The sequence below is a fragment of the Lagopus leucura genome, unplaced genomic scaffold (genome assembly GCF_019238085.1).
Source record: "Lagopus leucura isolate 7727_CA_CO unplaced genomic scaffold, USGS_WTPT01 Super-Scaffold_100024, whole genome shotgun sequence".
Taxonomy (NCBI): Eukaryota; Metazoa; Chordata; class Aves; order Galliformes; family Phasianidae; genus Lagopus; species Lagopus leucura.
In genome coordinates this window covers 396,572-407,837 of record NW_024962276.1, presented here as the reverse complement: position 1 = coordinate 407,837, position 11,266 = coordinate 396,572, and the positions used below count along the sequence as shown (strand labels likewise).

At 49.1% G+C, this 11,266-nt stretch overlaps 1 pseudogene; it reads left to right on the top strand.

Moving 5' to 3' along the window:
• The first annotated feature begins 1,676 nt into the window (after window positions 1–1,676).
• LOC122184739 lies at window positions 1,677–9,253 on the top strand (annotated as a pseudogene).
• Window positions 9,254–11,266: the final 2,013 nt, after the last annotated feature.

The following is an 11,266-nucleotide window of genomic DNA, read 5'->3' as shown; positions in this document are numbered from 1 at the left end:
CTCAGCATCTTCTCATTTCTAGAGAAAATACCAACGTTTGGTTAGCCATAGCTCCCAAAGGCATAGAATCATTGAATCTTCTGAGTCAGAAAGGGCCTTAGAGGTCACTCTAAGAGTGTCAACCCCCCACAGTGAGCAGGGACACCTGCAGTGCTCGGAGCCCCATCCAGGTGAGCTGAGCTTCAGCGCATTCCTGAGTTCACAAAACTTCTTTCATAAGAACAGAGCTTGGGCTGACTTTTTGCAGACCTCAAGAAGTGCAGGAGTTGAATATTCTTGTACAGCTCTCAGTGGTGAGCTGAATTGACGTAGGGAAGAGCAGACAGGCTGGTCTGACCTGGGCTTTTGGGACCATAGCATTAGAGAATGAGGGAGGTGGTGCATGGCCCTGGGTAGGGCATGGGATCATCTGTCCTTGTAAGTCGTCTGCTGAGGGGTCCTGTCCAAAGTTACACATTGTCCAAAGGACCAAATTACCTCTGAAGTGGCACAGAGCCAGTGAGCCACCCTGGAGCACACCTAGAGCTGTTGGGACCGCTGCCATCTGCTGCTGGAGGATGGAGAAGTCACTCCTGCTTTTGGGCTCATCCTAATTAATCACTGCTTAAAACTGGGAGCACAGAGCCCCTGGCTGGGATGTATGATTCTTATTTTGGGTCTTCTGGCTGCCCTTGGTCCGAGTATTTGGAGGCTTTGCAGGCAGAAGGAGCAGTTGGATGGTGTGGAAATATCTTTGCTCTGAGGCAACGCTGCTTGAGCTGACATTATGTTCTTGTTTCCTTACCCTTGGAGGAGCAGCACATGGTGTCTTATTTGCTGCTGAAGGTTTTGAGAGCAATGAAGTAAGTTCTGCATTGTGAAATGCAATTATCAGCACAAATATGCACTAACTTTGTCATTAGCTTCTGAAAAACCCTTACCCTCGTTCTGACCAGGGAGCTGCATGGTGCAGCAGAGTAAGCAAGAAGACTGCAAAACTCAGCCAGCTCTGCCCCTTTGCACAAGAGCAGTGCTGCAAACGGGACACATGCTCCACGTGCAGCCTCACCTCTGGCTCACTGCAAGGTTTGCTCTTTGCTTTGCAGGTTTTCTCTAAAAGACCAATGCAGTGAGTTAAAGGGCATGGTTCAGCCTGCAGGTAGCCCTGGGGACACCAGCATGAGCAGAGCTGCTGCTGGGAGCAGGGAGACAACGCTGTGGTTCCTGAATGCCCCGTGCAGGGAGGAGTTCAGACGTTCACTGAAGCCGCCCTGGTCTCAGTCTGTGCTGCTGAACTGAGGAGTTTCTGTTATGGGATGAACACAGTGCAGCAAGCTGGAGTCCCATTTAGGAGGAAGAGCTGGTAAGCATCTCCTGTGCTTCTTCTCACCTCATCTGGCTGAAGAACATTATTCACCAGGTCCAGCAGAATCCCAGTTCCCTGTAGTGTTAGCACAGCTGGAAGACAGTGGGATTGGTCCAGCAGCTGGGTTTGCACTCAGGGAGAGGGACTTTGTGCAAGGGAAGGGCTGTCCAGTGAGCTCCCAAGAGCACAGGGGCAATTTGGGCAAGAGAAAACCCCAACCTGAGCTGCCCAGAGCTCAGGATCTGTTGCTGGAGGCTGGTGGTGGTCAGACCATCAGCCAGGTTCCTCTCCTGCTGCTTCTGTCTGTGCAGGGAAGCATAAAGCACAAGGAATGGCATTTGTGAGCCCATCCAGACCACAGCAGGGAGAAAGAGCAGGACAGGTTGGGGAGCTGAGATGGGGAGTGATGAGCAGATCTCCCCTGGAGCTGACACCTCCACTCCTGAGACTTTTTCAGCCTTTAAGAGCAGTAAAGGATGACGACAGGGAGAGGAATCTATTCCCATCAGGCATCCCATGACCCCCAAACCATTGCAGGGTTCTGCCTCGTCCCGGCGGGTGTGCAGGACCATTTGTGGGGCACACAGGAGCCCCTGCTGGGAGCTGGGCTGGGCAGCAGGTGCTGCTCTGCTTTGGCCCCACCAATCCGGGGGGCAGTTCCCCATGGCTCAGATATCCCACATCAGATAACAACCTGCTGCAGATAAAAGCGTGGCCACAGAGGCACAGTGAGGACAGAAGAAGACAGCAGGTGAGAATCTGATCCGTTGCACACTCGCTTTTGCTTTCGTGGAAGATGCTGCTGCTGCTGCATGGGAAGGTCTTGCTGGGCAGTGCACACAGTAGGGGAGCATTGCATTGGGAAGGAGCCACTTTGTGTGCTCCCCTAATGTGTTCCGTCTGCACCATTCATGGTCGGATGCATGGCTTCTTGATTTTCCTCATTTCTTACCTTTCTTTGCAGGGATGAAGGCAGAAACCTGCTTCCTGGTGTTGCTGGTGATGCTCATCCTGTTCCTGGAATCTGTATCTTCTTCCTATGGTATTGTCTCTTTCTCAGGTTTTGCAGAACAGGGGCCTTCATGTTTGAATAGGAAAAAGAATAAAGTTAAGTCTAAGAGAACCTGAACTCTTGTAAGCAGCTGAGTCCCAAACAGTGAGAAGAGTAATCAGTTTGTATCTATAGGGCCAGCAATGCTGACACTCAGGTTTTTTCAGTGAATTTCCTGTCTGATTTCCTAAAACCACGCTAAAGGAGAGCTCAGATCTCAGAGCAGCTCCATCCCCAAGGTTCAGCAGTCCTCCCAGCCCAATTCAAATCAACTCCTGGTCCGTCAGAGATGACAGTTCAAAGAATATTGGGTGAATTTGGAGATTTTTGTCCCCTTTGTGTTGATTTCTGAAGCTTTCTGTTCCCCTGGAGGTGATCCCACTCAGAGAAGCACTGTAGGGGCTTCCCCCATGTTCTGTAGCTACAGCCAGCCAATGATGGGCAAACCCCAAAGGAACTGTGTTATGTGCCCCAGAGAAACTTGTTTATACACAGATGTATTGGCATTGCAATGCCAGTAGCTCTGGCCCTGGAGGTGCAAAGTGAAGCCCTCTGCAGCACAGGGAAGCACTCTCACCTCTGCTCTCTCCTTTCCCCAGTGAGATTTGCCTGAGAAGCTGCCGGATGCGTTCCTGCTGAGCAGTGTGAATGAGGCCAGGCAGCTCGTGCCTACGAGGACACACGTGATGGGTGAGCATTGGGGTTGGGCACAGCTCTCATGTGTGTGAGCCACAGCCACACTCTGGTCTTCTCTGTCATGTTCCGGAGTTGCCCAGCCTTTCTTTAGAGTCACTGAATGGCTCAGGTTGGAAGAGACCTCAAAGCCGTTCAGCTCCCACCACTGCCATGGGGCTGGTTGCAACCCACTAGATCAGGTTGCCCAAATCCTCGTTCATGTTGGCTTTGAACACCTCCAATCTCCCTTTCAGACACTTGCTGAGGTTTCCATTCACTTTCTTTGCTGCTATGCTCAGAGGGAGCAAACCACTGTGGGCTGAGGTTAGAATTCTGAGGGATCTGACCAGCTTTAGCCACTGTGCTGTGAGACCGTATGGCTTCCTACCAACCCATAAACCTCCTACTTCTGCAGCCATCCTGCAAAAGCCCCTCAGAACCTGTCCATCTGAGAGCTCTTCAGGGCTGCAGGTTAAGGTAGGGTGACATGGAGAGTTTGGGACCTCTGGATGGAAACGTGCACCTGTAGGCATTTTTTCAGTTGGAGTCCTCAGAATGAAGTTGGATTGCCTCAAGGACAATCATGAGCTCAGCCATTTTCTGGCAGATGGAGCTGGGAAACTGAGGAGATTTCAGCCCTGCTCCTCTGCTGGGGCTGTCAGGAGCAGCACAGCCTCCTGCAGCTGCTGTGCAGGCTGTGAGATCACAGAATCACAGAACTGGGAATTGGAAGGGAACTCCAGAGATCATCGAGCCCAGCACTAAAATTCCCTACAGCAGGCTGCGATGGCTGCTCTGTTAGCAGTTCAAATAACACCCAGGAGCTCCATGCTGCCTGAGCTCAGCCTGTGACCCGCAGGACCCAACCGTGACTTGGGCGCATCTCAGTCCCGTAGAAGTTGCTTTGTTCTCCCTCGCGGCATAAAGAAGAACCTGGAGAACGATGCCTTGAACCCCATAGAGCTCCTGAGATATTTCAAGCAGCCCAGGGCAGGGACACGGCTGCCATCCGGGCTGCGGATTACATGGGAACCACCCTGACCCTGCTGAAGGAGAAGCTGTGCTGGGTCGTGAAAGGGGACTTCAATGTCACAGGTCGGGGCATCACTCTGCTGGGAGCAGTGCCGCTGTGGGGAGATGTGGGGATCTATGGGGCGAGGAAGGGGAAGGGGCTGAGGAGGTCCGGGATCCAATCCTGCTCACCCAACCAGAGCAGCCCGTGCCGTGCTGAGCAGCGCTGTCCCCAGGAGGTGGCAGTCCTGACCTCCTGCAGGAACATTTGCAGGCACTGGTGATGCATTCTGGAGGCTCCTTCCGTAGGGAAAGAATTGCTAACACTTGGCTGGCTGTGACTGCTAGCAATCAGCGGTGGAGATAAAAAGGAAGAAGAGAGGAAAGGAAGAAGACGGCTTAATGCTAGAAGCTCATTCCCCTTTTGCACAAGCTTGGCATCTAATTATATATCAGATGTGACCACAGCTTTAAATGCTTTCATAGTATCATAGAATCACCAGGCTTGGAAAAGAGCTCTAAGATCCCCATCGTCCCGTCCGCCTGTCACCAATATTCCCACTAAACCACATCCCTCGGTGCGACATGTGAACCTTTCTTGAACACAAATGATCAATGACATGATGGAGGTGCAGACTGCCACTCCAGCGAGCATCCTCGGCACGGCTGCGAGCATGATGACCCTAAGTGACATTCCCCTGTGCTCCTCCACGAGAGGATGGTGCTACGATAAAAGAATGTGTCAAGGGGACAAGAAGGGAAGCCCTTTTCCTGCTCTGGGAGACATCCCAAACTCAGCAGAACCGGCACGTGCCAACACGCTGATCCTCTGTGGTTACCTTGCTCACACCAGCTCAGCTGGGGGTGATTTTCAAGACTCCATTGAAAAGTCAGCGTTTGTTTGGGTCTTTCCGGTTCCTGAGAGCTGAGGAAGGGGTCCACGTGCTGCTGCCCAACAGGGCTCAGCGATTTTGGACCGGAGCTCCTTTGGCAGCGCCGGCTGGGTGCCGCCTGCTGGAGGAGCCACAGTGCTCGTTTTGTCTGTCCTTCCGCAGCCGCTCACAGGCAGGCTTTGATCGTAGTGAAAGGGGCTCTGTGCTGAATGCGTGAGCAAATCCCTCTGTTCACTGCAGAACTAAATGACACGCATTTACTCCTCTCTGAGTGCCCCTCTATTCCATCATCACCTGCTCACTCTCAGGTTTCCTGTCCTGGGTGTTTGAAGTTGGGTTTAATATTTGGTCATGATGCTTTTGTAACTTATTCCTTTAAGCTGTGAGCTGTTTTGCTTTTATTTTAACTTTCCAACGAACTTGATCGTGACTGCCCTCTTGTTTAGTCCATGGTTTCTGCTGGTTTGAAGGACACCTTCTGACCTACAGACCTCCCTTGGCCGTCTGGACATCCCTCTGCCCATTTTCACTTCTCCCTTGAGCTGTGAGTCTCTCTTCTATGGGAACCTGGAGGACTACTTCTAGTGATCGCCTCAAGTTGCCCCTCCTAGCCTCCAAAACAAAAAGCTTCCCCATTTCTTGGCCATCTCTCTTTGTGATGCTCAGCACAATCACATTTGTCTTGACTCAATAGTCAAAACACCCCTGCTTCAGCAGGAAATGGCTTTCCACTGGACCTCTGCAGTCCTTGGGCAGTACAAGTAAGTGCACTTGTGATGCCCTTAGGTGACTCTCGAGCAAGTGAGATGCTGGAGCTGGCGTGCAAGCACACGCTCTTTGTACAGGAGCACAAGTGCCTGGCTGGAGAGCTGAAAAGATTGAATCCACACTGGAATGGGGAGAAGCTCTATAAGGAGGCGCGGAAGACTGTGGGTGCCATGATCCAGGTATCACCATGTCACCCTCCAGCTCTGCTGCCATGTGCTGTGGTCTCGTAGGTGTCCTGTCAGGCTTTGCGAGTGAGAGGTTTCCATTGGGTGATGGTTTTTTTTTGAGTTGCATTTTTCCCTCCTTAACATCCCCAAGACACATGAAACCTCTGCTGTATGGACAAACACAACTTCCCACAGGAGTTTGTATCATCCGTGTCAGCGCCATAGATGTGAGCGACAGCTCTCCCATTACTTTGACGAAGAAGCAATTAATCATTCACACTTCCTCTGTTTCCCTTTAGATTATAACCTACAGGGACTACCTGCCTCTTCTTCTGAGAAGAGATTTACAGAGATGGATTCCTTCCTACAAGGGCTACAAGGACTGGGTGGATCCTCGCATGTCCAGTGTCTTCACTCTGGCCTTTCGTTTTGCTCATGCTTCAATTCCCCTGTTTGTGGGCCGATTAAACAAAACTTCTGAGCCCACATATCCCGGATTGCAACTCAGCAAAACCTCTTTTGGTGTCTGCCATGTTGTGAAAGGAGGTAAGTCCTGTGTTGAAATCACTGGAAGCACAGGGTTGTTAAGGTTGGAAAAAATCATCCAGTCCAACTGCCACCTACTGCCAACATTGCCCACTAACCCGTGTAAACCATCCTGCACTTCTGGGGTGTAACTTTATTTTGTTCTGCCTTTCCTGCCCACTCTGGATGAGCTCCTGCTTCAGCCAAACTTAAAAGCAGTTTGCATTAGTTGTATTCACTCACCTTTATCAGCAGGCAGACTTTTCCCAACACAGCTGTTTTCTGCAGTCAAATGCCACCCATCTTATTAAGGTGTATGCAGTCCGGTTGTTTAATTGCTGTAGTTTCTAAGAACTGCGGTATTTTTTTTTTAATGTTTTATGTGCTGGAAAATGGACTCTCCTGCACTGGAAGCCTGTAATGAGCCCTAGGCCATGCTCTGCTCTCTTGGAGCCTTTTCCCCATGTGCTTTCCATCCTACATTGCTCACCAGCCGTTGTGGATTCACTGCAGGTGGCATCGACCCCTTCCTGTGGAACCTGATGGCCAGCAGGGCCCAGCTGATGACACAGACTCAGATGATGGTGGACAAGCTCTGGGATCACCTCTCTGAGCAGGTTGAAAGGATCAGGCTTGATTTAGCTCTTAACATGCAGCGTGGCAGAGATCATGGCCTCCCAGGTAAGCTGACTGTGGCAGAAGAGCTTCCAAAGGAAAACAAGTGAAAATCAGGCACTTGTGGAATTGAACACTGGGAAACATCTCCTTCCCGTGCTTGGCTGAAACTCCTCTCAGAAAAGCACATTGCAGAATGTGAAAAAGAAAATCCCACTCTATTTTATCTCCAAAGACTGCGTCACAGGAAAAAAAAAAAGAAAAAAAAAAGAGAAAAGCATGTCAAAGCCACTCATGAGGCCCTGCAACATGAAAAACAAGTGCAGTGGCATTGCAGGATGGTCTTGAGAAACAGGTTGTTGGTACAACTGGATCGAGGGTGTGCTGTTGCCTAACAGCATTATTAGGCTGATGCAAGTGCCTGCAGCTGCTGTGCCATTGACACCCTGGGAGCTGCAATGAGATTCACTTTGAAACAGTGCTGAGGAGCTTCAGATACACGGGATTTAAGTCGAGACGGAGGCTTTGCATGAGATGCAGATGTGTGGTCAGGTGTTGCTGGGTTTGCTCTGCCTCTCTCTCAATTGGAGGCTTTGATTTTCCATGCTCTCTCTGGGAACACTGGTGTGCAGAATCCTGAATTTCTAGTTCTTGGGTCTGGCAGGAAGGAGAATGCATGAGTTCTCTGTTGGCTTTTCCTCTCCTTAAGCAGTCATTTGGTAAGACACAGAGAGAACTGAACTGTACACCAATTTCTGCTGCCCTGTCCACCAGGATGCAGTCATTCCACCAGTTGAGGTCTAGCGAATTTCCAGCTCTTTGCTGTGCACAAAAATGAGCCAGTTGACAACATCCAGTGTTCCTCTTCCACCTGTAGAAAATGGCTCTGGCGCAGCAGAAAGACAACGGCATTGACTGCAATATAGAATAATTTAGAAAGATTTGGGAACCTACCTGCATCCAGATTTGGGAAAGAGAGGAAAAATTTTCCAGGGAGGGGAAGTGTTGCTGACCTCTCTTTGCTCTGATATGCAACAACTTGCAGGCTATGGCTCCTGGAGAAAATTCTGTGGGCTCCCCCAGCCCTGTGATGTGAAGTCACTTGGTCGAGCACTGAAGAATGACCGTGTGGCAAAGAAGTTCATGCGGCTGTATGGGACACCAAGGAACAGTGACGTTTGGGTTGGGGCACTTGCAGAGCCCTTTGTGGATGGAGGAAGGATTGGGACTCGGCCTCTCATGGCTTGTCTCATTGGCACGCAGTTCAGGAGCACACGGGATGGGGACAGGTAAGAGAGGAGATGTCCAGTGTCTGCTGAAGTGGTGGTGAATGCTTTGAGTAGCTGGAAAATTTGCCTTGGAAAAAAGAATATGTTGCTTCTAATGGGAAATAATGTTGCAGGGATCTTGAATGAGAAGAAGCCAAGAGGAAAATAATCTGCTGTGCCATTCTTATGTCTCCTGCAGGTTTTGGTGGAAGAACAGAGGGGTTTTCACTTCCCAGCAGCGCTCTTCACTGGCCCAAATCTCCTTGTCACGAATAATATGTGACAACAAAGTGTCAAGAAATATCTTCCAGGCCAACAGATATCCTGACTCCTTTGTGAACTGCAGCAGGATCCCAAAGCTGGACCTCAGAGCCTGGAGGTCAAAGTGGATGGAGGAAAGTACCGAGCAAGGTGTCAGCCTCAAAGAGCAGACAGTTCCTGCCTGCGAGCAAGTACAAATCTCTGCAATCATTAACAGCGCAGACAATCCCAGCTGAGCTCTGCCCCCACTTCCCCTGAGGATGTTAAGTCACGTTCTCCACAGGGCTGTGGCATCATCAGATTGAAGGTGTGACAAGGTGCTTCCATAAATGCCACCCTCATAGTGCCAGAAGAAGAAAGGCTTGTTGGGCTGCAGGCAGCTGTCGGCAGGGAGGGATGTCCAGAGCAATCTGCTGCTCACTGCAAAGGCAATGCCTGAGCTGTTGGGCCCTCCTTTCCAGCTTAACCCATGGAAACGAATCACAAAGACAGCTATGGCATGTCCTTTTCTGCTTTGTTAACACATGGGTTTTCTTGTCCTGCAGAAGAAGCGTCTGGTGACTGATACTGAGAATGCTGAGGAGTCCCCAGAAGCCTGGATATGGGAAGATACTGAGATGGATTCTTTTAATTGTTTATTTTTCTGTGTCTATGCTTGCTCCATGTTTGCATGAAGTCTTTCCAAAGAGATGGAATCCACTGATAAGGAAACTGCATGAAAAGATATTCCAGATCTGTGCAAACTGCTCAGTATCACAAACCAAACCAAAGCAACTGTGTGCTTAGGCAGCGACACATGCATTGGGTTCTGGGAAGCCTTGCTGTCAAATGACAGGTTTTGAACAAAGGTTCCAATCTACATAAAAAGGTGTTGGGGCATTGGAATAGATTTGCTTTCTTTCCTTTTTTTTTTTTTATTTTTATTGTTTTCTGAGGAGTACACAATTTAGTTTCCAGAGAAAATATAGGCAGGCTGAAGTACAAGACAGAAGGAGACAATCTAATTTCTCCCCTCAATTCCTTTTACTAAGGGGTTCAAAACTTCTTTCTCTTTCATCTGTAACTTGCTGTCTTAGACTATCATTCCACCAGTTTGAGCTTTGAGCTGAGACCAAAATGCTCCACGCACTTTGTAGGAGGTGCAGTAATGGGAGACAAGTGGAGGAGGGTGGTAAGTTTCATTTGGGAATATTGGGCAAAGCAGATTCAAGTGCAGAATCCGTGTATTTGTAATGAAGGATGGTATTTCTTGCTGGACTTAGTATTCATTCCAAAAACCATTTGGCAATAGCATCCTCTTTATCTCTTTTAAAACTGGAAGAGATGTGTGAGATCCTCAGAGACAAAGAAGAGGTGTGGATAACAGTTTCTCCCAGCGCTGGGCCAAGACATGAAGGTAGCAAAATGCCCCCGGTGTGTAGGCTGACAAGCATCAGCCTGGGCATGCCTTCAAGACAGAAGGGTTCTCACATGCAAACATGCCCTGGCAGTGTGTTGAAGCACACTCCGTGATAAAATTCCTTGTGCTGAAGGATTCAACAGAGGCGATGGGTGTGAGATGCCTGACTGCATTGGATGTTTGTCTCAGTCTCTGACTTTTGTTTTCTAGTACTGGTAAGAGGATGCATTCGTTACCTTTCGACTTCAGCAATTAACTTAATGAAGATGAAATAGAACAGTTCAATCAGAAGAGACCCTCAAAGATCACTGAGTCCAAATAATTGGCTCAAAATCACCCACGATCCTTCTGTGTGCACAGAGGACTTGCTTTCAGAATGTCATCTGAGTGCAAAGCCGAAATGTGGAAAACTGAATCAAACTTCTTAGGCTGATCAAACTGCCTATCAAATGCACGAACTGCATGCACCACAGGATCAGGGCTTTGCAGGAGATTCCCACTAGACAGAGAAAAAGCATTCTTCCCCATTCTTCCCCCAGTGCGATGCTGAGACAAGGACTAAAGAGTTGTTGGGACTCCATTCTTGGAGTTATTCCAGCCTCACCTGGAAAAGTCTGTAAGCAAATCTGTGTGGTGTTGGGATTCACCATGCCCCAGGCAGTTGGTTGGACTGCAGATCTCCAAGGTCGTAAATTTTTCTACACAATTCTTTGATTTACAGTGATAACCTGCTCTATTTTCCACTTCTCTCTGCTGTCCTGTGCGCTCCCTCCAGGAAGGAAAGTCCAAGAGCACAAGTTCTTCTGTCACAGATGCCAGAGGAAGCTTCATGAATCAGCATACATTCCCTTGTGGAAACACTTCTCTTTCTATCATTAATGGGAAGTTCCAGCTATTTGTTCACTCATAAGTAAAAACAAAAAGCTTACCTGTGCCTTGTACAACTGGGTTATATGTGGTTTCATCATGGAGCTGGAGCATGACAAATACAGCTTCCTTGTCTCCCTTCTCTAATATATTTATCCTGCAATCCTTTCAAAGCTTTTAACATCAACGTTGGTGTCTGTATAGCTGAGTTCCCTTTACTACCACTCTCCTTTTTTGAGGACTGATGTGGTCCCTGGCAGTGAGCAGTCCCAATACTTGGCCTTTCGATCACTTGTTCCAATCTGTTCCAGTGGAGAAATTTGTGCCAGCACTTTCCAGTGGGAACTGCCCCCATTCCAGTATCCAATCCTCCAATTTCATCTTGAAATAATTCTTTCTCACTTAGAAGTCAACTGTGATC